The 24,221-nt window shown below is 39.4% G+C and overlaps 1 long non-coding RNA gene across 1 annotated transcript in view; it reads right to left on the bottom strand.

The window, feature by feature from the left end:
* Positions 1-24,221, bottom strand: part of LOC109439629 (uncharacterized) — a 48,480-nt gene that overhangs the window by 1,238 nt on the left and 23,021 nt on the right. The window contains exons 2-3 of the long non-coding RNA XR_016018821.1: positions 15,355-15,461; positions 1,326-1,470 (exon numbers count right to left, since the gene is read on the bottom strand). This is a non-coding gene — a long non-coding RNA (uncharacterized LOC109439629). The remainder of the gene's footprint in view (positions 1-1,325; positions 1,471-15,354; positions 15,462-24,221) is intronic.

Genomic DNA, 24,221 nt, shown 5'->3' with positions numbered 1-24,221 from the left:
CAGTGCTATCAAAGATGAGTTCGTTTTGGGCCTTGACTGGGGAATTTTGATTTGATAGAAATGAGAGATCCTCTAAGATTTTAAGCTGGAAGCAACAATATGGCAGAAATGCTTCTAAGGCTTTCTGTCAGTAGGGCAATCAGGTGAAAAGAGATTGGAGGCAGGGAGGTAAGCTAATAATATGTGTTGTCAACAACTTAAGTGTGAGGTCATAGAGACCTCAATCTAGGATGGTGGTTATAGGGAAAACACAAATTGTCAGAATGTGAGTCAGGATCTGAGTTTGTCTCAAATGTTTATTCTTTTTCTTTTTTTTTCTGTCAGGAATAGTCATTTGATTGAAAACAGAGGAGAGAAGAAAGCCATAAATCAATCAACCAGGGCACAAGGGCACTCAACTGATTACTGGTTCAAAGACTATGAAACTCTTATGAGATGTAAACACAGGATTTGAAAGAGAAATGAAAATAGATGTAAACAGAGAAGAAGGTAAAAGTTGGTTCCAAGATGAAGGTATTAGTGTCCATTTGCGTGCCCATTTATTCCTTTAACAGAGCTGCGGTGGTTTTTTAGCATTACGAAACGTTCTAAAAGAAAACAGGAATGCCTATGCTTGTGAAAAGATTGGCCAAATAATGTGAGTATGGCCAATAGAAATACGTGAATTAAAATAAATTTTACTATACCTAGCAATGGATAAATATTATTTTAATACCAAATGATTTTTGGAAAAGATTTTTTTTTTTTTAATAATTTCTTAACTTTATTACTAGTTAGTAGCATTATACCAACATCATTACCTGGTTTTGATCATGTATTTGGTAATATAAGATATTATTATCAGGTATATGGGAACTCTGTAGTATTCTTGCAACTTCTTGTGAATCTTAAACTATTTAAAAAAACAACAACAAACTATATTATAAAATAACTTAAAAAATTCAAATGGAAAAGATTTTTTTATGTGGCATTTGGGTTAGTCTTAGCATGAGAATTAAGCCCCACTTAAATTATTTATCATGATAAATAGAATGGAGAAAAGGAGGAAGAAAATATTTAATGAGCGCTTACACTATTCCAGACATTGTGCTAGGTGCTTTATTAGAACAAAAAAACTTCTTGAATTTGAATGTGTACATGTCCTATTTTATCGTTTTACTTGAGAATTTTAATGGAATGACATGACTTCATCCTAACAAATAAGGTTATAGCAATAAACAATTCTGAAAAGTAATTTAGAGTCAAAAAGGAAATGTTCATATCAATTTAAAAACAGTTAAAAAAACATTGTGAATGGCATATTCTTGATTATACGTAATTCATACCTTTGTTTCTATGTAATTATAGTTGTTGGTGCGTGTGCTCTAGGTTCAGTCCCCATGAGGATGGCAACTTTTGATCTTCCTGTTGGTAGAAGCTACTTTTTGACAGGGCCATTTTTCTCAGGGATTGATCACCTCAAATTCATCACTGCCACAAGAAAATTAATAAATCAGATATTTTTTGGATCTCAGTATGCAGTAATCGTCTCCAAATATGACAGGCAGTGTGCAGTTGCCCAAATGTAAGTCAAAAACAATATTCTTTTCCTTTAAACATTCTAATTTATCTGATTTATCTTTTTTGAAGTATTCATGATTTGACATTAAGAAAAGGACTGAGTAAAAGCTTACTTAGAACAAAATGAATTACCCTTTGATATCCAATGCGGCAACCCAGTATTTGAGAAAAACAGAACTTCACAAAAGCTTAATATATTTAGTATTTGACAAAGTGTGACCCATTTACTGAAGCAGAAAATGCACCACAGGTTTTTTAGTGTTTCACTTTTTTCTTCTAAAAGCAGATAAATCATATTTACAAGCCAAAGAAAAGAAATGCATCTAGATCTATCTAGACCTAGTTAGGGAAAAATTGGGAGAGAAATGGGGGGTGGGGGGGGGCAAATAGAGTAATTTTGACTCAGAATGATACTCCCAAAATAAAATGTGGTGGGCTTTAAAAGATTTCATAGGAATGTCAAAATGTGTAAAATATTTGATGAATTTACATAAAGGAAACTAGTAGATCCTTTCAAGCCTTTTAGAGACTGAAGACACTGAGGAGTTTATAAATCCCATGTTCACGTTGCCGTTTTTCATAGGAAACTTCTGAGATTTTTGTCAGGATTTTAAATATGCTGGAAAAAGAATAAACATTACAATACAAACCCTTACCCTGACTTATATATTCTCCTAAGTGCTCATCTCTGTGGTCGTACTTTTTACATTTTCTGCGTGTCTCAGTTTATGATTGTCTCCTCTACTAAACTGTCAACTCCTTGAGAATGGGGGGCTGTCCTATACACCCCCACGTGCCCAGTCCCTGGTACTGCACTTAACACATAAGATGGATCAACAAATACTTGCCGAATGTGAAAAAATGAGGGGGGAGAAAACCAGAGCATATGGGCAATTCTTTACAAAAAGAGTATATGTTACTGTATAGATTGAGATGTTTTTATATTAACCAAGTATTTAAAATTGCCGATTTGATCACTGATTATGTTTAAATATCTTATCCTTCCAAAAGAAGTTACCGAAGAGAAAACTCATTTACATCACTTCAAGTTTTATAAAATACCAAAAAGCAAGTGATTGTAATTAATATTACTTTAAAAATTCCAAGTGGTGAATATTATGTGAATAAGGTAGAAGGAGAATGTGTGAGAGATTTCACTTCTCAGCCACATTTTTAGATTTCTTGGATCTTTTAGATTTTTTAGATCCATGCTTTAAGCCAAAGTCAGAAATGGGACTAAAATTTAGTTTTCTAACAGTCTAGGTGTCTTGTCTTTTATTTAGTTAGATATAAATTTTATAGTATATAGAGGGATTAAAAAGACTTTCAAATATGTTCCTTTATTCATTAACAATGATTCCAAAGGACCTGATGGAACAGATCAGATGTAGCTAGAATGAGTTGTGTCCACAATGCTACAGATCAAATTAAGAAAAAAAAAATTGAAGATAGCTTTTGGTACCCTTGAAAACCACTTCTGGTCTACAACCATAAGGACAGAAATGATCAATAATCGTGACTATTTGGTTCATTCATTTCTTTTAATGAACAGACCTCACAACTCACTAAAAGCATTTTTGCAGGACTGGGATGGATTTCAATTCTCTGGTGACTGACGGAAATAGAGCCTTTGATAAAACCTGGAGGAAGCTGCACTGTTCCCCACCATCTTTTCTCCCCCTCATCTTTACAACCAGGAGCTGTTTAACTCAGAAGACTATGTCATCTCAGTACAGACTGATGGGCAGTTGATCGGCAACTATTAGCAAAATTCTCCCCGTGATTCTTAATGCAATTTATTTTAGGCCAGCATCCCGAAACTGTGGATTTGTTTCAAATACGTAAAGTCTAGCAAATGTAGGAATAAAGGTCTCAAGAAGAAATGGGCACTGAGTCGGTTGAATCATTTTATTAATATTCAATAGGACCATTTCCATGTCTAGTCACTGCCCTAGTTCAAGTAAGCATCAATTTGTCTCTAATAAAGTGCCATTAATACTGAGGATACTTATAAACTGCTTTTGATAAATGAACAATGTCTGGATTACTGCAGCAGCCTCTTGTGTCACTGATTCATGTTTCTTCCGGTTATTATCTATTTTATATCTAACTGCTAGGAACAAAAAACCCTGTCTTGAATTTCCACCAATATTTAATTCCCTGCTTATGCAACTAGTTTGCTTATTTAACAAAATTAAAACGCTTGTGCTAAGATCACGTTTCCTACCAATGTCCCTAGATTTTCATTTATTCTTATTTAGTTAACCTCTTTTTACTTCACTGCATCTATATTTTTCAAAGGACACATTTTTTTTTTGGGGGGGGGGCAGGGTGTCTACCAAAAATTTAAATTTGGAATGTCATAATCTCAAAAATGTAAGTTTAAGAATTTCTAAAATAAATATACTAGCCTGTTGGCAAACAAAGGATAGAAGGTCTTTGTGATTTCAGAAAATGCCCCTTTCTTAGATCTAAGTCAGAGGTGACTTGGGCAAGAATGGAAGAAAGTGTGGGGATGAAAGAAAGGAAAGTGATGACTCACTGGGACTTTCTCTTTAGCAGTTGCTTCCTCTTCTCCCTACTTTTAATACCATATAATCTGTACATGAGAGGTTTTAATGTTCAAAGGGCTAGTGAATCTTTTCAGAGCAAATGAACAAGAGTAAATTTACTAAATATACATATAATTCTCTAGATGGGGTTTTCAGAGGTTCTAGTATTAGAGTTACATGAAATTATGTCCTGTCCTAATATTTCATGATGCAAATGGATCGTGAGTATAAACTTAGATCAAAAAAGGCATGAGAGAGATGGGGAGACTTTCAAAAGTCTGCTTGTATGGTGAGAACCTTAATGTGGATAAACATTAGTTATAGAGATCTTCATTCAGCAGACAAATAGTGAACACTTTTCTGTGTCAGGCCTGGACTTTAAATTGAATGCTTTTCTTCGTAAACTCTTGGATTCCTAGTTTCTATGTCGTTGGAGAATTGCTTTAGATTTCCCAGCTCTGCAAAATCAATTTTTCCACTTCATAGTGTCCCAGAGAATCTGGGCACATCTGCCAATCAGCTCTATCATATAAGTGTCAACTCTGTTATGAGAAAAGAATTGAAACAAAAACATAGAAGCACATTTACTTCACTTGTTTTTCCTGTCTCATCCCATGCTGGGAAATGCATCTCTCATAAACATACTCTCCAGTTTCTGCCCAATTATATCCTTAACGGAATCCCTAAAACAGACTTTATTTGCCTAAATCATTCTTCAGAACTTAAATAAATGTAAATATAACATTTCAAAGTTCACTGCCATGTTCAAATGGCATTTCTGGAATTAGCGTTACAGCAATACCCAAAAGGATCCTCTGACCGCTAGGACAAAATAGCCAAATGTGTCCCGTCCAAGAGTAAGGAAGACTGTATCGCTAGATACAAGTTGCTGGTTGAACTGGTCCAAAAGAAAAAACAAGCTAAAAGCTGAATATTCTGGAAGATGATGTTCACCTTCATTTTCCAAAATGATCGTTTTAAAACTCTTATGCAGAAATTTGCATTTTGTACCTCAGTATTTCTATACATCACGTGCCTTAGCAAAAAAATAAAATTAAAAATTGAAAAGAAAAAAATAAATAAAAGAAAATGTTCCTGAGTTGGCAACTTCCAGAAGTCATTAATTTCTTGGACTCTTTTTTTCCTTATCTTCTGCCTCCCCTCCAGCCCAAGCCGTTGTTTCTCAGTCTTGGCCCATGCTGGTATTATGAGTCCCCCGCTGAGGCTGAGCTGGCTGCCGGCTTGACAACAAGTTGTATTTGCATTTACTTCCCCAAAGTATATGTCCCTATTTAAACAATGCCATCATCATGTTCTAATCCTTTGTAATTGTTCTCAGAAACTAAGTCTCATAGACGTCATTTCTCAATTTCGATACTTTTCTCAATTTCGATACTTGCACCCAAAAATACGAAAGTAATTCTTTAAAGCCAATTCCAAAAGTTCTCGTCATTTTCCCCCTTATTCCTGCCTCCCTCCAGTTCAGTTCAAGCCGTTGTTTCAGTCTAGTTGTGTTGTAGGACAAGCTCCCTCGCCCATTATGAGCCCAGTCAGCCGTTCTCTCGCAGGCTGCCCACAGTGCTGCTGCCCAGTGGGCAACCCAGGGTAGCGCAGCAGCCGCCCAGCACACAGCACAAGGTGGCTGCCGGCCGCGCTGGCTGCCGGCCACTCAGGGCAGCACACGGCAGCCCGCAGCAACACACAGTAGCACAATGATGGCTGCGGCCACACGGGTTGCCGGCCACTCGTGGCTAGCACACGGTAGCACACAGCAGCCGCTCAGCTGCATTACGCAGCGACACACACTGGCTGCTGGGCCACTCGTGGCAGCACACGGTAGCACACAGCACCCCGCGGCAGCTCGCACAGCTCACTGGCCCTGTGGGAATCGAACCAGCAACCTCGGCAGTAGGAGCACGGAGCTCCAACCACTTGAGCCACCAGCCAGCCTGGATACTTGGGCCCTTTTTTTTTTAACTTTTATCACAAAAGAACAAGTAGAAAATGAGTACATAGGGTGCATATTGGCTTTATACTCTCTACTGTTATGAATCTAATGATAAAATAGGATCACTGAGAAATGATTGTGAAAGCATTCTGTAAATGGTAAATTAGTATGGAAGTATATTTACTGAGAGCAACAATAATAAATTGGTGCAAACAGGAATCGAACCTGCAACCTAGGCATTGGGAGACTAGAGCTCCAACCACCTGAGCCACCGGCCAGCCTGGCTATTTGGGCCCTTTTTTTTTTAACTTTTATCAGGAAAGAACAAGTAGTAAATGAGTATATAGCGTGTGTATTGGCTTTACATCCTCTACTATTATAAATCTAATGATAAAATAGGATCACTGAGAAATGACTGTGAAAGCATTCTGTAAATGGTAAATTAGTATGGAAATATATTTACTGAGAGCAACAATAATAAGTGGTGCAAATGAGAAAGGAACTGAACCAGCAACCTCGGCATTAGGAGCATGGAGCTCCAACCACCTGAGCCACCGGCCGGCCCAGATGCTTGTGCACTTTTTTTAAAACTTTTATCATGATAGAACAAGTAGAAAATTAGTACATAGGGTGCATATTTAAATGTGCAACCTCTGTTGTCTTTATATCCTTTACTGTTGTGAATCTAATGATAAAATAGGATCACTGAGAAATGACTGTGAAAGCATTCTGTAAATGGTAAATTAGTATGGAAATATGTTTACTGAGAGCAACAATAATAAATTGGTGTGTGGGATTTTTATACTTAGGCCTATATTTTACTTGTTTATATCTCAAAGGAGGGACCTCCTCACTCAGTATTTTCACAGCTTTTGATAGGTCAGTAAAACATAATGTTTATGTAAGTTAATATGCTATTATCTATAGTTATATATAATCATAGATAATTACATAACATAAATACAGAATTCTAAAACATTCATTAACCATTCCTCCCAGCCATAGAAATTAATTCAGTTCAGTTATTAGGTGTGACACACAAGTTATTTAAAAAGTCAATTGTAAGACACTTATTACACTTTTAAATCTTGAAATCAGGGTACTTCTCATAATATCCAAAAACTTGCTGACTATCTTTTATACTGTAAAGCTTTCATTAATTATGTCTTACAACGAATTTTGTTTCATAGTTAAGGAAGTAGAAGATATTGTACCACCACATGTCAGAAACTTTTTGTGGATATAAATTTATATTACAATATTAGCCTCCATGATCTTTAATGCAGTCCATTTATTTTTTTTGCTATGAAGTATTTACGAATGATTATTCTACCTTAGTCATTAAATGCTCTGATGTAGAGGTCATAGACTTCTCTAATATTAGTTTTTGTTTTCAAAGGCCAAATTGTGAAAGATGAATATGTATCTTATTAAAAAAATATATGCAAGTGATGCTCTAACACATTCATGCCGTTCTTGGACCAGCCTTGCTCCTTTAAATACACTCAAAAGATAACAGCACTGAAATCACAAAAGGGGTTCTAATTAAGAGTAGAGAATTGCCTCAGAGGTGACTCAGATTCGGATCTTATATACAGCTTGACCTAAATGCCATTTTTTCTTTATTTTAAACTTCTTGAAAGAAAGCAAAACCAAATTAGTATAATATTAAAAGATGTACTTTAAAATGGCCCTCAGTATTATGCCATCATGAACTAGCTGCCTTTCTAATTACTTGAAATATTTTCACATTATTCCATTATCTCTACATATGGTTCCTACGGTACAATATGTGAGCCCGATGTCCCATAGTCTCTGTTCAGGGTGAGAGTAGAATCTAACTTCAGACTGAGAAAGAGGACTGGATAGTAATACCATCATCAGGAAAGCAAAAGATGTCCTCATATTCCCCAGCCATTTGAAACCGCATTATCAGCACTACACTTTTCTATACCCATTCTAATATAGTAGATTGCATAATCCATCATTTGTTCAGTCACTCACTCAGAAAATCTTCATTTAGCACCCTATGTCAGGTGCTGTGGTGGAGCTCTGAAATTTAGAGATGAATACATGTTCTAGCTTCAAAGACAGACTCATGTGGAGGCAGACAATTAACAACCAGATACTTCCAGAAATGTGTGGTAGAGCAGTAATACAGAAATGCCCAGGAGCAGAAAAAAGGGTGGTCATTAGGACACAGCTTGGCTTAGTCTGGGGGAGACAGGATTTTGTCCTAAAGGAGCCAGTGTATGGCCCGAGTCATAGAATATGAGTAGAAATGAACAAAGTTGTTGTTACACATGCATGTTTTTCCTCTTCTCTAGAGCTCACATTTTGAAACTTCAGATTTAGTCTTGGGCCCTCTTGCCTGATTTTTATACACTCCTCCTGGAATGTTATCATTCATTTTCATGGCCTTAATGCCATCTCTATGCTAATTATTTCCATTCAGACATCTGAGGGCAGAGTTTTCCTTTGAGCTTCTGCAAAGGGTTCAAGGGATTTTGTGGCTGAGCAAGGAAAAAGATTTGACCACAAGGTGGCAGTAGCGTACACAGACTTTATTGGGAGTAGCTGAGACAGATTGGGGAAGTCCCTCACTGGAGTCTGTTTAGAGACAAAGGCTCATGGCTGCTACTCAGAAGCCGAGGAGGGCGCGGGAATTTCTAGGAGAGAGGGGAATTGGAAAGGGGGCTTCTGTGTATAGGCAATGTTGAGCACATGCGTGGCAGGCAGCCTCTGGGTCAGAGAGCGCAGAAGGGCAGCAGCGGCTAGGGGTCTTCATGGCCCGGGGTTTATCTATTGCTAGCAGATGTGGGTGAGATTTCGTGGAGGTATACAAAACAGGCAGGCTCTAAACGGCTAAAAAAAAAAAAACTCTGCTTGTTTGGCCTATTTTAAAAATAAATGGATGTGTAAAAATTTGATTTTGTTTTTGGCCGGCTTTTGAGCTAATGGGCCTGCAGTGAAGAAATAAAAGACCTAGGGGCCAATACACAGATACCATCTTTGGCTCACTTGTATGACAGCTTCACATCAGTATAACCAAATGCTTATTTAACATCTCCATTGGGGTGTCACATAGGTATCATGCAATTAACCCAATCGAGACAGAACTCCTGGTGCTTCTCCAGTTTTTCCTTCATGGTAAACGAACTATCATCTAGTATTTGAGGCAGAAACTTAAAAGAGTCACACATGGTTCCTCCCTTTCCAATCTAATCCATCATCACATTGTGTCATTTCTACCTCCTAAGCACCTCTGGTATCTAGTTTTCCACACCCCCATCGCCAACACTTAAATCTAAGCCACAAATCTCTCTCATCTGGATTCCTTTAATAGTCTGCTAGGTTGTCTTATTTTACTCATATCCTCTTTCTCTAAATTCCTCATACAGCAACCAAAGTTATCTTTTGAAACATATTATACATCAATCTCATGCTACGCCCTTGTTTACCTTTTAACAGTGTCCGGCTCCACATTGAGAATCCCCAAATCAGAAAACCCTGCGTGATTTGACCTGTCCCTGCCCTCCACGTTCTTCTCATGCCATCCCCCATTACTTACCAGTGACCAGTCACAGACCCAGTGCCATGTGTGTGTGTGGGGGGGGGGGGGGGGGGTATGTTCTCTGCCACACCACAACCTCGACTTCTTGTCTGTTCTGTCCAAACGTGCGCCTCTCTCAACAATCTGAAAGTCCACTTCCTTCCTTCCTTTAGGTGTTGCTTAAATGTCTCTTCTTCAGAGAGGTCTTCTGTAATTGGCCTAACACAGCCCTCACCCTCCCTGCCATCCATTCTTCTTATTCTGCCTCAAGAGCTACATTTATTGCTGGCATAATGATGATCTCAACTCATAATGGACACACTATGTTTTTGTTTATTGCTGCAAACCCTCTCTGGACTCTAGGTTTTATGAAAACAGACACTTTGTCTTATTCACTGCCTTTTTTTGTTTTATTGCTTTTTGTTGTTAACCTAGTGCCTAATGTAATGCCTGGCACATGATAGAAACTAAATAAATATTTGTCAAATGAAATACATAAATATGTTCATATAGAACAAATAAGCAGGGAGGGGTGCAGTTAGGTGTGAAGGTTGATTTTGTTTCTTGGTTTTTTGTGTGTTTTTTTTCTTTTTTTAAGGGCTAAAGGTGCTATTGTGTTATAAATGGAAAATGTAATGCCTTTCTTGATGAAGTAAAGGAATTCAAGCAGCTCTGGGGAATATGAATAGCTTTTGAATGAACAGGTTTGACAGTTATTGAATTAAATTTCTTATGATTCCTTAATAAGGCTGGGGTTATTAAAAAGTAGATTGATTCAATTGTTCTCTAAATCTTTTAGACCATGGGAGATGAAATAAGAGTAATCATCATTATTTAACAGGTGTATGAAATAACATTTTGTATCAGGAGTAAGGATTAAAGAAAAACACTTTATCAACAGGACATAAAATCTTAGAATTCTGATCTTCTACCATGTATTTTTATGTTTATAATGCATCTACAAATATATTTCCTTTTTCATACTTACTGTTACTTATGTGTGCATTCTCTCTCTATAGAATGGGGATTTAATCATTCTGTATTACAAATAAGCCTGCCTTAATTTGGTGATAGCCGCAAAAATGGTAATGCAAAGAATAAGAATATGATTGTAGAACATTTACTGAGGGTTTACTCTGTGCTAGGCTTGACTCTAAGGGCTTTATATGTTCTAACTTACTTCATCCCATAACCAGCCCTACGAGTCAGGTACTTGTATTGTCTCCACTTTACCAACATTGCCTACAATCTCACAGTTAGAAAGCGATGGAGCCGGGAGATAAAACCAGGCAGTCCAGCTCACAGTCATTTGCCGACCACTGCACTCTACTGCTTACTCCTAATTATGTCCCACTCTTTCTTTTTAGTGATCAGAGTTTTTACGTAAGCTAAAGGAGTGCACATGCTATGGATATCGTCTAAAGAGAGCAGGATTGTGCTCATAGAGAGGAAACAGAAGGTTAGAACAGCAAATGTAGGGATGTCCAATTTGCTTTTTGGAAATCATTAACTTTTTGCTAACAGATCTGTAGATTTTATTAGTGGGTAGCACCAACAGTGGACAGCAGAGACTTCCTTGTGTTCCTCTTTCTCCTCTCCAGGTGAAAACAGAGAAGTCCTTGAGCCGCTTTCTGAGAGGAGCCAGACCATAAATCTGTGAAATTTTGGATTAGAGAGAACATTGACTCCTTTCTTTTTCCATGCTTCTACTTCTCTCCGCCTTTCACTTTTTCACTGTAATATTTAGGAGGATGTGACTAAGGTTGGAAAGAATTCTTTGTTTTACAGCTTCATGCATTCACATATTATTTATTCAACAAATATTTCTGAGTACCTACGATGTGCCAGGCTCTCTATTACGCTTGGGTGTTAAGTGGTAAAGCAAGTTGTGGTAAAGAAAATCTGTGGATGGAAAGAGAAAATGAAAACATAAAACACGCACATATGTACACTCATACATGTGAGTGTTTTTTGCATATATTGCTTATACATATACATACATATACTTTATATCTACTATATATATTACATATTTGTATACATTTAACTTCTTTATTCATGTGCTTAGTCTACATATATTTTATATGTATGTATATACGAGGTCTGACAATTAAGTTTATGAACTTGTTGCAATGATGTTGCTAACCTTTTTTGATATCAGAGGGATTATTCATTAGGAATTTGTACCAACTGGACAAACAGTTAACCAAGTTTACTATTTGGAAGTGTTGAAAAGGCTGCGTGAAAAAGTTAAGACAACTTGAACTTTTCTCCAATAATTCACGGCTCACACAGCAGTGTCTGTGAGGGAGTTTTTAGCCAGTAATAAATAACTGCATTGGAACACCCTCCCTACTCACCTGATCTGGCCCCAATGACTTCTTTCTTTCCCCGAAGATAAAGAAAATATTGAAAGGAAGATATTTGGATGACATTCAGGACATCAAGGGTAATACGACAACAGCTCTGATGGCCATTCCAGAAAGAGTTCCAAAATTGCTTTGAAGGGTGGACTGGGCACTGGAGTCAGTGAATAGCTTCCCAAGGGGAGTACTTCGAAGGTGACTATAGTGATATTCAGCAATGAGGTATGTAGCACTTTTTCTAGGATGAGTTCGCAAACTTAATTGTCTGACCTTGTAGTTACAAATTATCCTAAGTGTTATGAAGGAAATGAACAGGTTCAGTGACAGAGAACCAATTATCAAGGGTGGAAACTACTAGAAGGGCCATAGTGAGTCCCTCAGGGGAGGTAGTTTAGGGATATTCTTGACCCTAAAGAAAAGTGCCAAAGGTATCTCTTGAAGTCCCTGTGCTACCCAGCCCAGCCCACAGACTCCCCAGTCTGAAATAAAGGAACCACCCAGGGGAACCAAATGCCCAGGATTCCAGCTGCAGAGTAATGTGTTCATTTGACAAGGAACTAAAAATACTAGCACAGATATTGGTGAAATCTAGAAGATATTTAGTTCACAAACCTACACTTTGAACATGCTGTGAGGAGATAGAAAAAGTACCTCTGATTGCAAAGCTCTGAATCTATTTGTGTAGAATAAACAGAAGCATGAGAAATGACACCAGAGGCAGTGGACCAATATTTGCAAAAGGAGCTGTCCTAACTGGGATAAACAGAGCACGGTTGAGCTCATCCTTTTCAAGGGAAATGAATTACAGACACGGCATTTACTTAACTGATGGTGAAGACAGTGGAAATATATTTACATGGACGCTGAAATTTAGGAAGACAGACACAGAAAGAGGATGCAACTACTAGTGAAGGACATTTTAGAGTGGTTAACAGCTCACAGATCCATATTCCAATCCTATCAGTTATATATGTGGAAATAATCTGGGGACCCTATCATCCTTTGTGACTTTTTAGGAAAGTTACTAACAACCAGTTGTAAATCAGCTCCCTGCAGTGTATTTGAGGGGTGTGGCCTGACGAAGGGGGACAGCTAGGCTAACAATCAAGTGTAATGGCTGAGTGTCTTGTGACCCTACTGTTAACAGAAACTAAGAAAAATAACTTTTCTCTGCCTCCATCTTAGGACCATGGCACAGAGCAGGCTCAAGGTAGAATTTTCATTTAACTGCAAAGGAAAGAGCGGTAGCAGCAGTTCACGCTCCATAAGGTCCTCTGAGATCTTTGGGCTGAATACAAAGTGCACTTCCAAAGGTGTTACTTGCCTAAGAATTCAGTAGCCTGTGTTAGACCTTGGAACAGTCAGGGTCCAATCAAGGAAAGCAGGATTCACTTGGAATATTTAAATGGAGGACTCTCACACAGGGGATTGACTAAAGCACAAAACAGGTAAAAAAAGAGACAGACGAAGCCAATTAGGGAAAAGTGAGGCAGCCCGATTTAGCAACAGAAGCAAGTCACAACCAACCCCAGGCTGGAAGGATGCAAGGACCAGGAGGAGCTAGTGTAACACAGGAGCCTTGGGTTCTTTGGTGAGAATTGGAGCTGTGGTCGGCTTCCGTGGTGGGAGGTGGAGCATGGAAGAGACAAAGCTGCTGCTTGAGAAGGTGCAGGAGACAAACTGAGTGTCAGGAGAGGTGCCCCGGCCCCTCCCTTCTCCCCAACCTCAAGTCTTCTGCCATTGCCCCACCTCCAAGCTCCCACTGGCAGAAGTCAGCTTCAAGTGCTCAGGGAAAGGAAGCCTCAGGGTCAGCTCTCCCTCCCTGCCATGGAGCCGGAGGAAGCACAAGGAATGGATCCAAGAGCAAACTAACCCAAGACCTAACTGGAAGAATTAAGGTACAGAATTCACAGGTCTACCCTGCTGAACAACAGGAACCCTGAACTTTAAAGACTGGGTTCTTGGAAGGTTTGAGTGTAAGAAAAATATCTTTAAAACTTGTTTCCCCTCTTTGTCTGCTTTGATTGGCCAGGTCATTCTAAAATGGGAACGTCTGCATGCACAGCCCCCAAATTAGTTTTAGTTTGGCTAGAAACACTCATCAGAAGACAAACTGATTTTTTTTCCTCTAAAATGAATTACATTTTAACATCCTATTTTGTAAAATGTAGGCAACATGTAAGATTTTCTGTTGTGCTTTCTAGGAATCAGAAAATCCTTCAATTGTCAAGCAAAGGCTTATTTGCCTAAATTATCATGCTGCCCTGACACTGAGATGTGGGGTTTGTTTTGAATCTTTGTACATTTAGTGACCTGCGGTATTTTGATATACACCATTGCCTAAAACTATTCAGTAGGAGGTTTGTGCACCATCTGTGTTTGTTTCTGTAGGAGCAGTAACTGCCTAGAGAAAAATCTGATCCTCATTTCAAAGATGTAGTATAAACAAAATTCAAGATGATGACTTTAACATAATTATTCCATCTTTCATTTACATAGTACTTTATGCACTTCAAAGTGATGTGCTGTGCTTTCATTTAACCATTCTTCACAGAACCTGTGGAAGTTGGGGATTGGCTTCTGAACAATATAAAAGTTCAACAAGGAAAACAAACTGAAATTAGGCCGTCTTTTAGAAGACTGAAAAACCATCTAGTCTCATCTCCTGTTGATAGAAAATACTTATTGAGCAACTTCTCCGTGCCAGGCATTTAAAAAGTGTATCACACATATGAACTCATTTAATCGTCAGAACAATGCTATGAAGTAGGTATTATTATGTTCTCATTTTGAGGATAGGGAGTGTGGGGACAGAGCCAGGGTTGCAGTTTTCAGGCTCTCGGCCTCACGTGGAAAGGTGCTGGCTCGGGTAGTAAGTGGCCTTCAACTGTGATTGGATGGCCATCAGCTGTGGCTAGTTGGCCGTCAGCTGTAACCAGTGAGCCATTGGCCACTAATATAACTGCCATGGCTACGCTAGCAGCAAATGGTGGCTGAGCTAGCAAGTGCAGGTTGCAGAGAGGCAGATTGCAGTTAGCAAGTGAGGTTGGTTGGCAGAGAAGTGGAAGGCAGGTTGCAGATCGTGTGGCTCCTGCTTCCTGTGTCTCCAACCCAGCCGCCAGCAAGAATATAGTGGTATGACTCCCCTATCTATGGCTCTGTGGGTGTTCCGTTTTGGCCTCACCATGTCCTGCGTTCTTGTGCGGGGAGCGGGAGCTGAGGCCCCGCATGACACCCCGCATGACACCCCGCATGACACCCCGCACGACAGGGAGACTAAGGCACAGGGAGGTTAACTCACAACTAATGAAAGATATGAGCTTAGCGGTAACAAAATACAGTCTCTCTTAGGCAGTGTCTTCTTTAGATATTTACCCAGAAGGCAACAATCTTAGTCCCAGAGACATAATCACAGAGACACGGGATCTCCTCCTATAATGCACATGTAACTCGGTGTGCTGGGAAACCGGCTCACTGGCTCCCTGCAAAAGAAAAAAAAAAAAGCCCTGATTATTGGTTTCACCCCAACTTCACATATTGGAATCCTAATGCCCGGCGTGATGGGTTAGCAGCTGGGGGTGATTAGGCCTTGAAGGTGGTTGTCGTGCGGGAGACCCTGCTCGCTGCACCATTTTTCAGGCAGGGCGGCCTGCGGGGTCTCTGCTCCCGCTTCCCACACAAGAATGCAGGATATGGTGAGGCCAAAAAGGAACACCCACAGAGCCATAGGTAGGGGAGTCATACCACTATGGTCTCACTGGAGGCTGGGCCCACCGGACGCGCGACCTGCCATCCGCCTTTCCACCAACCGACCGACCGACTCTCCTCCACTCTCCTCGACTCTGTTCCTCTACTCTCTTCCACTCTCCTCGGCAGTCCTCGGCTCTCCTCGGCTTTCCTCGGCTCTCCTCCGTAGCCGCAGCAGTTATACCAGCAGCCAATTGGCGAACCGGCCACAGCCGACGGCCAATCAGCCACAGCCCACGGCCATCCACTACCCAAGCCAGCACCTTTCCACGTGAGGCCGAGAACCTGTAAACCACCCTCTGGGGCTCTGTCCCCACAGTGGTGCCCTCTTGAATGTGATTAGTTTTTATAAAAGATCCCACGGGGCTCCTGAGCCACGTCCACCATTCGAGCATAGAAGGAGGTATCTTTGACCATACTGGCAACCTGATCTCAGACTTCCAGCCTCCAGAACTGTGAGAACTAAATTTCTGTTGTTTATAAGCCGGGACCCACCCTGGTATCTTGCTTTAACAGCTTAAACAGACTAAGATATAGCCTTGGTCAATTTCTGTGGTATAAACAACCCCACCAGCGTCCACTGCAAGCTACCAAAGTGAATTCACCGAACGCCTAGTTGAGAAGAGATGAGCATATTCAGATCTCATGAGCCTGTGGCTCCAGCACACCGCTGGCTGGTGAAAACTGCTGTTGTGCTCAAGGTGACATGTACGCCATGGAGGTAATGATCCACTCTTGAGATAGTGTTAAAACATGAAGTCATTTTATTTTCAGCTGTTTTATAAAACTCAGTGTGAATTAAAACTGTTTTAGATATGTTCATGTTCAATCACTGCATATTAAGAATAATGTAGTCATATTTATTTGGGGGATGTGTTTCACTGATGATAATCAGGCTTGTCTGGAATGAGGTAATCACACAGCAGCTGGAGAGGAGAGAGGGGAGGCTGAAAAAGTGCAACCACTCATGATAGCCAATAGATAAATGCGGTGAGTCAGATACCAGCCATTTTCAAAACCATAGTTCCTTAGGCTATTTTGCAGTCAATAGTTACTAAGATGCTACTTAGCAACTTGGGAGTTTTGGGTTTTGATCCAAATCAGAATTTCCTGTGTCTCTTACAGAATATTGTCACCTCCAGAGTTCATTCATTAGGCATTTAGGGAGGAGTGGCCATTTGGAATGGCCACCCCCTTAGCGGATCCCTGTCAACTGAACCAGAAACAAAGGGGAAAGACAAGCAGCACTTCCCCGGAGTGGAACCGAGGCCGAGCTCACAGGCCTTCTGTACTGTTTGCTTCTGTCCAAGCTCCCTCTTCTGGGTCCTACCTGTCCCTTCTCTACTACCAACGTAAGTGACTGTCTTGATTATCAAAGCTGCCTCACCACTAAAAACATTTTACAAGTACATGTGCACAGGTACACACTATTACGATGCATTCTGCTTGTCATGTGGGGTGTCACACAGGAGACCCTGCTCGCTGCACCATGTGTCATGCAGGGTGGCCTGCGGGGTCTCTGGTCCCGCTCCGCACATAAGAATATAGGACACGGTGAGGCCAAAAAGGAACACCCACAGAGCCATAGATAGGGGAGTCATACCACTATAGTCTCACTGGAGGCTGGATTCACACGACGTGCGACCTGCTCTCTGCTTTTCTGCCAACCAACTGACTCCCCATTTGCTAGCTGTAATCTGCCTCTCTGCAATCTGCAATCCATACTCCTCAGTCACCATCTTCTTCCTAGCCCCCATTTTCTGCTAGCATAGCCATGGCAGTTATATTAGTGGCCAATGGCTCACTGGTTACAGCTGACGGCCAACTAGCCACAGCTGATGGCCATCCAATCACAGTTGATGGCCATTTACTACCTGAGCCAGCACCTTTCCACGTGAGGCCAAGAGCCTGGAAACTGCAACCCTGGCTCTGTCCCCACACTGCTTTTCCTTTTCTTCTGCAAAACACGTACATGAATAATAAAATCAAAGCTTTCTGTCATTAGCTCACTATATTCTTTTTCTTCTTATTATCCTTCCCCCCGCTCCCCACAACCCCAAAACTGTTTGTTTCCATAGGTAATATAAAATTCCACTGGGGAAATATGAATATCTCCGAACACTTTTTCTACATTAAAAAAAAATTGTTAAAGCTTGGCTTGATTGTTGCTGGGGAGAGGTAATCCAGTAAGACAAAGATTTTTAGGGATCTTTTTGACAGTCATGCCTTTAAAAATCTCTATTAATCACCCAAACAAAAACGATAACAACCCCATTCTACAAAAAGGCAGGTCAACAGATAGAGACTGGGAAAGCTTGTGAAGGCTTTTTCTTCCCATCCACTGGTTTGGTGCCTGTGTGCTCTTCTCTCTGAAGAGACTGGTCTGAGAAGAGGGATTTGCTAGCTGTTCTGGACATAAATAAACCTGGATGGAGAGAGAACTTCCTTTGCAACTCCTTTGCCTTTTCCACTTTTTTATTTTCTTTTCCCTTCAGTATTTTTGTAGGAAAGGAAAAGGCCTCAAACCTTATTCTTATAAATGAATGATGTTGAAAGTCTTGCCAGATCATTGGTCCTGGGTCAAGAAACAAACAAACCCAAACCTTCACAGGTAAAAATACTTTTATCTTTCAAACAGAGACCATTGAAATTTGCTCCACAAACAGGTGGAATGAATAAACCAAATAAACCCAAATGTATCAGATTCAACAAAAAGAATATATATATATTAGATACCAATCCCTATGCTAAAAATCTGAGAATCCAAATTTGAATAAAATACAGATCCTGCCCTTTGGCAGTTTGCAGTCTTAATTTACTAATCACAGTTTACTAATTGTGATTAAATTTCTTTATTTCAGGTATTAATGTTAATCTATAATAATATGAAATCCTTCAAGCAAGGCTTTAAATAAGAGTGGCATGTAGCCATATCATAGATATAATAGAAGGTAATCGAACATTTCCAGGTATTGTTATAAGTTTTATTATCTATTCCATACCAATCTGATTAGGAATCTGAAACACAGAAAAAACAACTTCTAGGGCAAGATTTAATTTTGAGCTGAAAAAGGAAAAGAAAAAGAAAAGTTCTGTTTCACCTACCTTCTGTCCATGTCTGATGTTTCATTCAAATCTCTTCTATGAAGCCATCTTTTTCATTCCCAGTGTAAATTAACCTCCTCTTTTTTAATCTGCATAATTAACATTAATGCGTTCCATATATATTTTAATCCAGTGATTGTTATTCAGATGGTTCCCTGCTAAGGGTCTGGCTGCATGCCACTTGAAAAAGTTGAAAATCGAGAGATATGGTGGAAAGAAAAGCATGTTTATTCAGAATGCCAGCATCTGGGAGAATGGCAGACTCCTGTCCAAAGGCCATCTCTCCGTTCCTAGATCGGTCAGAAGGTTTTATGGGTACACAAGAAGAACAAAGGAAAGGGGGACTCGGTGAGGCAGGTCCAAGGGCTGACATCACTCCCTGGGGTCTGGTCTGTTTTAAGGTAATGTTTTCTCCGGACTCAGATTTGGCCATCGCGGCCTGGGGCTTTATGGGTAAAAACTGCAAGGAAATCAGGTGTCCAGGTGCCTGAGGAGTAGGAAATTGTTCTTTTCAGGTTAGGATTCTGTTAATTAAATGGATTAGTGAAGTGTGGGTAGCTTGAGAAAGGGAACAAAACACAGTCCTTAAGTTAATCAGTGAGGAGAGAAACAGAAAACAGCTGAATATCAGGGTGGATCAAACTGCAAGCTAGCTACGTCTAACTGCATTATCGATTCCCTGAATTTCACCCTTATATTCCCCCAATCAGGGCAATCCCCAGAGAGTTTCAGAGAAGTATGCTATCACTGGCATAGTGCAGTTCAACTTCCATTGGTTCCAATACAAATTCTCTTCTTATTTGGCCTATGGTAAGGAGAAAAGCAAAAGAAAAATGTTTGTGAAGCACATGCCCTTAGTAAGCACTCAATGCATGATAGCTAATATAAATAAATACGAGGTAGTAGCTTGGGGGAGGAGGGTCATCGCTTTGTGAGGGCTGTAAATGTCTAACTAGTATGTTGCTTTGTACACCTGAAACTAATAAATAATAATAATAATTATTATTATTATTATTATTATTATAATCAGAGATTAAAAAAAGGTGTTGGGAAGTCTCTTTGCCCCTGGGACTTTTCCTCAACATCCAGAGTCTATGCCTTATATCCTGATAATCAGTTATTCCCAGAGACATCGAATCTAGTCATAAATAGTCAGAGTTGGAAAGACCCGCTGAAACAATTTAATTCCACAGTCTTCATTTTTAACCTCTGAACCAATTTAGGGTTTGTAGCTAAAGCAATTTGTACACTTTTGTGGGGTTCAATTGTACTGCCTTACACAGCGGTTTTAAGGTTCAGCAAGAGAACCCAGGGGAACCCCAAGGACAGTTACTCACATACTAGTCACTTAATAAACCATTGCTATTATCATTAAAGTAGTAGTAAAAAAGTCAGCTGACTTTGAATTCAGTTCAGTGCTCCTTTCCTGCCTCTTAAAATGCACAGTCCTTATAAAAATATAGTTAATAACAGCTAGGAAGAATAACACATTACTGTTGATAATCTTTGCATGCATTAAGTAAGACTAAGTTAAAGCATACTGACCAGCAAATCAGAAGATAGTATATCATCTTCTGGCATATGTTGTGATAGAGTCAGACCTTTGTTAGGAATCAGATTTGCCCACTGTGAGAGTAGGACAATGCTATAATGAACTTTATAATATAACTTTGCCCTTGGTACTCTCTGTTTAAAAAAAAAGGTAGAAAGGGTACTTGGTAAAGAAATATAAGATATGCTAGGAAATATAATTAGTATACTGGTTTTAAGAATTAGTATTCCAAAAAAGTAGCTCCAAATCAACAAGAGAAGGTCTAAACTAAATACACATTTCTGTTTTTAGGTTAAAAAAAACAAATAAATTGCGAAGATGTAGGATGGTGTTAGAACTGGCTTGCCAGCAGTTCATTTAGAAAGAACCTAGGTTTTCCGTTGAAAACAAATTCGATAAAACCCAATAATATGACATAGCCACTTCGGAAAACCACCCAGTTATATGATGTTGAAGGGCTTTAAGCACAGAATGTAAGAATGCCATTTCTTTGCACCGGTCATTTCTCATCTGATATAATGCACCGCAAGTTCACTGTGCCATAACTTAAGATGGATGCCTGGATAACTGGGATGGTTTTGGAAGACAGCAGCTACAGTATTTGGTAAAATGGGAATCACAATTTACCAAGAACAATTGAGGAAAACCATGTCTGTGTGGGCATTCACCCTGGATGCTGGCTTGTTACTGGTACGATAATGTTTCTCAACAACCACAAAATACTTGCATCATACAACAATAAGTAATCATTTAGGTCATGTGTTGTGGTTTGGCTGGAGGTTTGCTGGTCTAGGCTGGGCTTAGTGGGGTTTCTGTTCTATGCTATAGATGGAGCTGGGCTTGGACCCCATGAGGTTGGGGCTCCCCATGTGTTCATTCTGGAACTCAGGCTGAGGGCACAGCAGCTACCAGGGAGGCTATTCTCATGGCAATGGCAAGAGAGCAACTGGGAAACACATAGTCCTCTGTCGTGTGTAGGCTTAGAAGTGGTGTTATTCTGTTAGCTAGAGCAAGATAAGTAGGTGATGGCGAGGAATCAGGAAAACAGATTCTGCTGCTTTTTTGAGACGGACTAAAACATCACACAGTGTGAACACAGGGAGGTGAAGGATTATAGCCAAGAATGCACTCTACCACACTCGGGATGGATATTGACGCAGGGACATTATCTTCATAAAGAAAGGCTGATATTGTTGGAACAGTTTTTCCCTGCGAGCTCAGCCGTTAGAGGCTTTCCCGTCCCCCTCTCTCCTCCGATATCTTATTGGAGCAGTTTTCCTGTGAGCCCAGCTGTTAGAGGCTTTCCTGTCAGAGCAGTTTTCGAGCGATCACAGCTGTTAGGGGCGGACCCCCCCCCCCCCCGGCACCCTGGCCAGCTTTAACCAATCCCTTAGCGCCGCAATAGCAATGGCGCGAATTCTCCTGGAAGCCTAACCCTATAAAACAAAGCGCCTGATCCCAGTAAGTGCTCAGTCTTTTTGGGAACGATCCCGCTGAACCTGCCGGCAAAATAAAGCTGTGTTCTCCCTGATCGCTGTGTGCCACTTGAGTTTCTCGATCCCCGCCATTTTCCACAACAATATGTGGAAGAAAGCTGGATGTATTATATGTGGCTTCACAAAGCCTATTACGTAGTGATCAATGTATGTAAATGGAGACTACAGGGAAGGAGAAGTTACTTCACTTTAAAAGTTTCCTAATAAGCTGCAGTGTTATAAAATGAAGTATTTGGGACACAATATGATATTAGTACAAAGAGCCCAGTTTTGGGAATTTGACAGGAGTCAGTTCAAAGCTTGGACCTTTGACCTAGTGAGTTATAATAGAAAGTCCTGGGCAAGGTAAACTTTATGAGTCCTAGTTTCTTTGTCACATGAGGATAAAACTATCCACCTCATTTGATAATGTTTACAAAGTACCTAATATAGACACCGACATAGAGCAACTTCTCTGTATGGTGGCTATTATTATTAGAAACAGATTACCTTTAGTACTGGTCAGGTGTTCCTTGCATAGCCCTTCAAACACCTCTCTTGCTTCTTTCACACATCTTCTATAACTCAATCTTATTGAATATTATATAATACAAGCCTATTACTTATACTTGGATACCAAGTCCAAAAGATCTGAAACCAAAATTGTTTCCTTTAATTCAGTGTCTGAAATCATTAGGCAACAAAACTCTGATCTCAAATGATAAGAAGCTATTTATAGCTATGTATATCCTGTTGAGTGTAGTTATTCATATATTTCAATGTAATAACATTAATACATATTTTTGGTCCAGATGACACTGAAGATGATATGCAACATATAGAATATGTATTGTATTATCTTTCAAAAATAAAAGTAATTCTGAATATAAAACATCTCATCCACATTTTGCCCAATACCTTTCTGTTTCCCATTGAGGGGTGTCTCCAATTCTAAACTAATCTGCTGAGGAGAAATAACTGACATGCTGACATGACCTGATCTTAATAAATGGTAAGCAGGTTTCAGTTACTAACCGGGACACTTCCTTACGTTCTCTTGGGAGACTCCTCATACAAATGACTAGGGGAAATGGTTTTCCTAACTCTTCTCCTTAGTGTCTTATAAAAAATATTGTAATGTTAATTTTTTAAATAAAAATTAACTATTTAGGCAAGTACTTTAGTTATCATTGAAATTAACCTTAAATTAATAAAAATAATTAACAAATACAATGAATACATATTGAATAATTTGAGAAAACATATAGTTTCTTTTCTAAAACTAACGGCAGTTATCTTACATGCCTAAAATAAATATGCCAGATGAGAACAACAACAAAAATAGTGTGTATCAAGAGCTGGATTCTCACTCTGTTGAGATAACTTTAAACAATACCAAATCCACTGTTTATGCATGCAAAGGTCTGTAGATGGCATTAAAATACAGCTAACTTGTATAATAACTGGGAAATATCTCAAATCCAATAACCGTCTGTAAATTCAATCTCATTGTTGACTATAGTTTGAGACATAAGAGAATTGAATTATACAATAATGGCAAGTCACTTTATAGCGAATAGTGCCACTTGAATAGGACAAGCTATTATATACTTAATGTTATAACTTTTATTAAATTACTGGGTAACTGCAGTGTCTTACACTTAAGTTTTCATGAGAACGGTTTCTTTCTGTACACTCTTAGTATCACATTAAACTTACAGCCCAAAAACAACAGTTAATGCACAATGATTTAGTGTGTTTTTTCTTGCTTAGAAATATACGTTGGTTAGAGCCTTTTGAAAAACATACAGATAACTCACTACATTCTCATTATATTAAGTGTATATTCTCTCTGGAATGTTTGGGTATATAACAGAAACCTTTTGAATTAATGAATCTATTTAGATTTTAGATAGCATTTATCAGTCTTTATGTCTAAGGCCTCTGGAGTCAGCAGATGTGATTTTGAATCCAACCTATACTACTTGAATGAACTTGGGAAAGTTACTTAATATTTTTAAGCTTCAAATTTTCTCTGACTCTAGTGTTGTTGCAAGGATTAAATGAGAGAAAGTGGCCTAAATAATCAGCAGCTAAGCACAAAACTAATGTTAGTTATTATGAAGCATTAGTTCCAGCTGGCCTCTGAACAACAGAGCAGCAGTTCCTGTCATGTGGGCTCTGATGCCTGAGGAGCTAAGAAGTTGTGCAAGGGGGTCAAGAACCCATTTGTTCACTGCATATTCTGCCTTTCCTTTTTTCAGTGTATAGATATTTTCTCATTAATAAAACACAAATTGATTTAAAAGCATTACTGTTTTCATAGCAATTTCATGTCAGTACATCTTCAAGTAACTGAAACT

The sequence above is a fragment of the Rhinolophus sinicus genome, chromosome 15 (genome assembly GCF_057876585.1).
Source record: "Rhinolophus sinicus isolate RSI-liver-muscle chromosome 15, RSI-T2T, whole genome shotgun sequence".
Taxonomy (NCBI): domain Eukaryota; kingdom Metazoa; phylum Chordata; class Mammalia; order Chiroptera; family Rhinolophidae; genus Rhinolophus; species Rhinolophus sinicus.
This window is presented reverse-complemented; position numbering and strand designations above follow the sequence as displayed.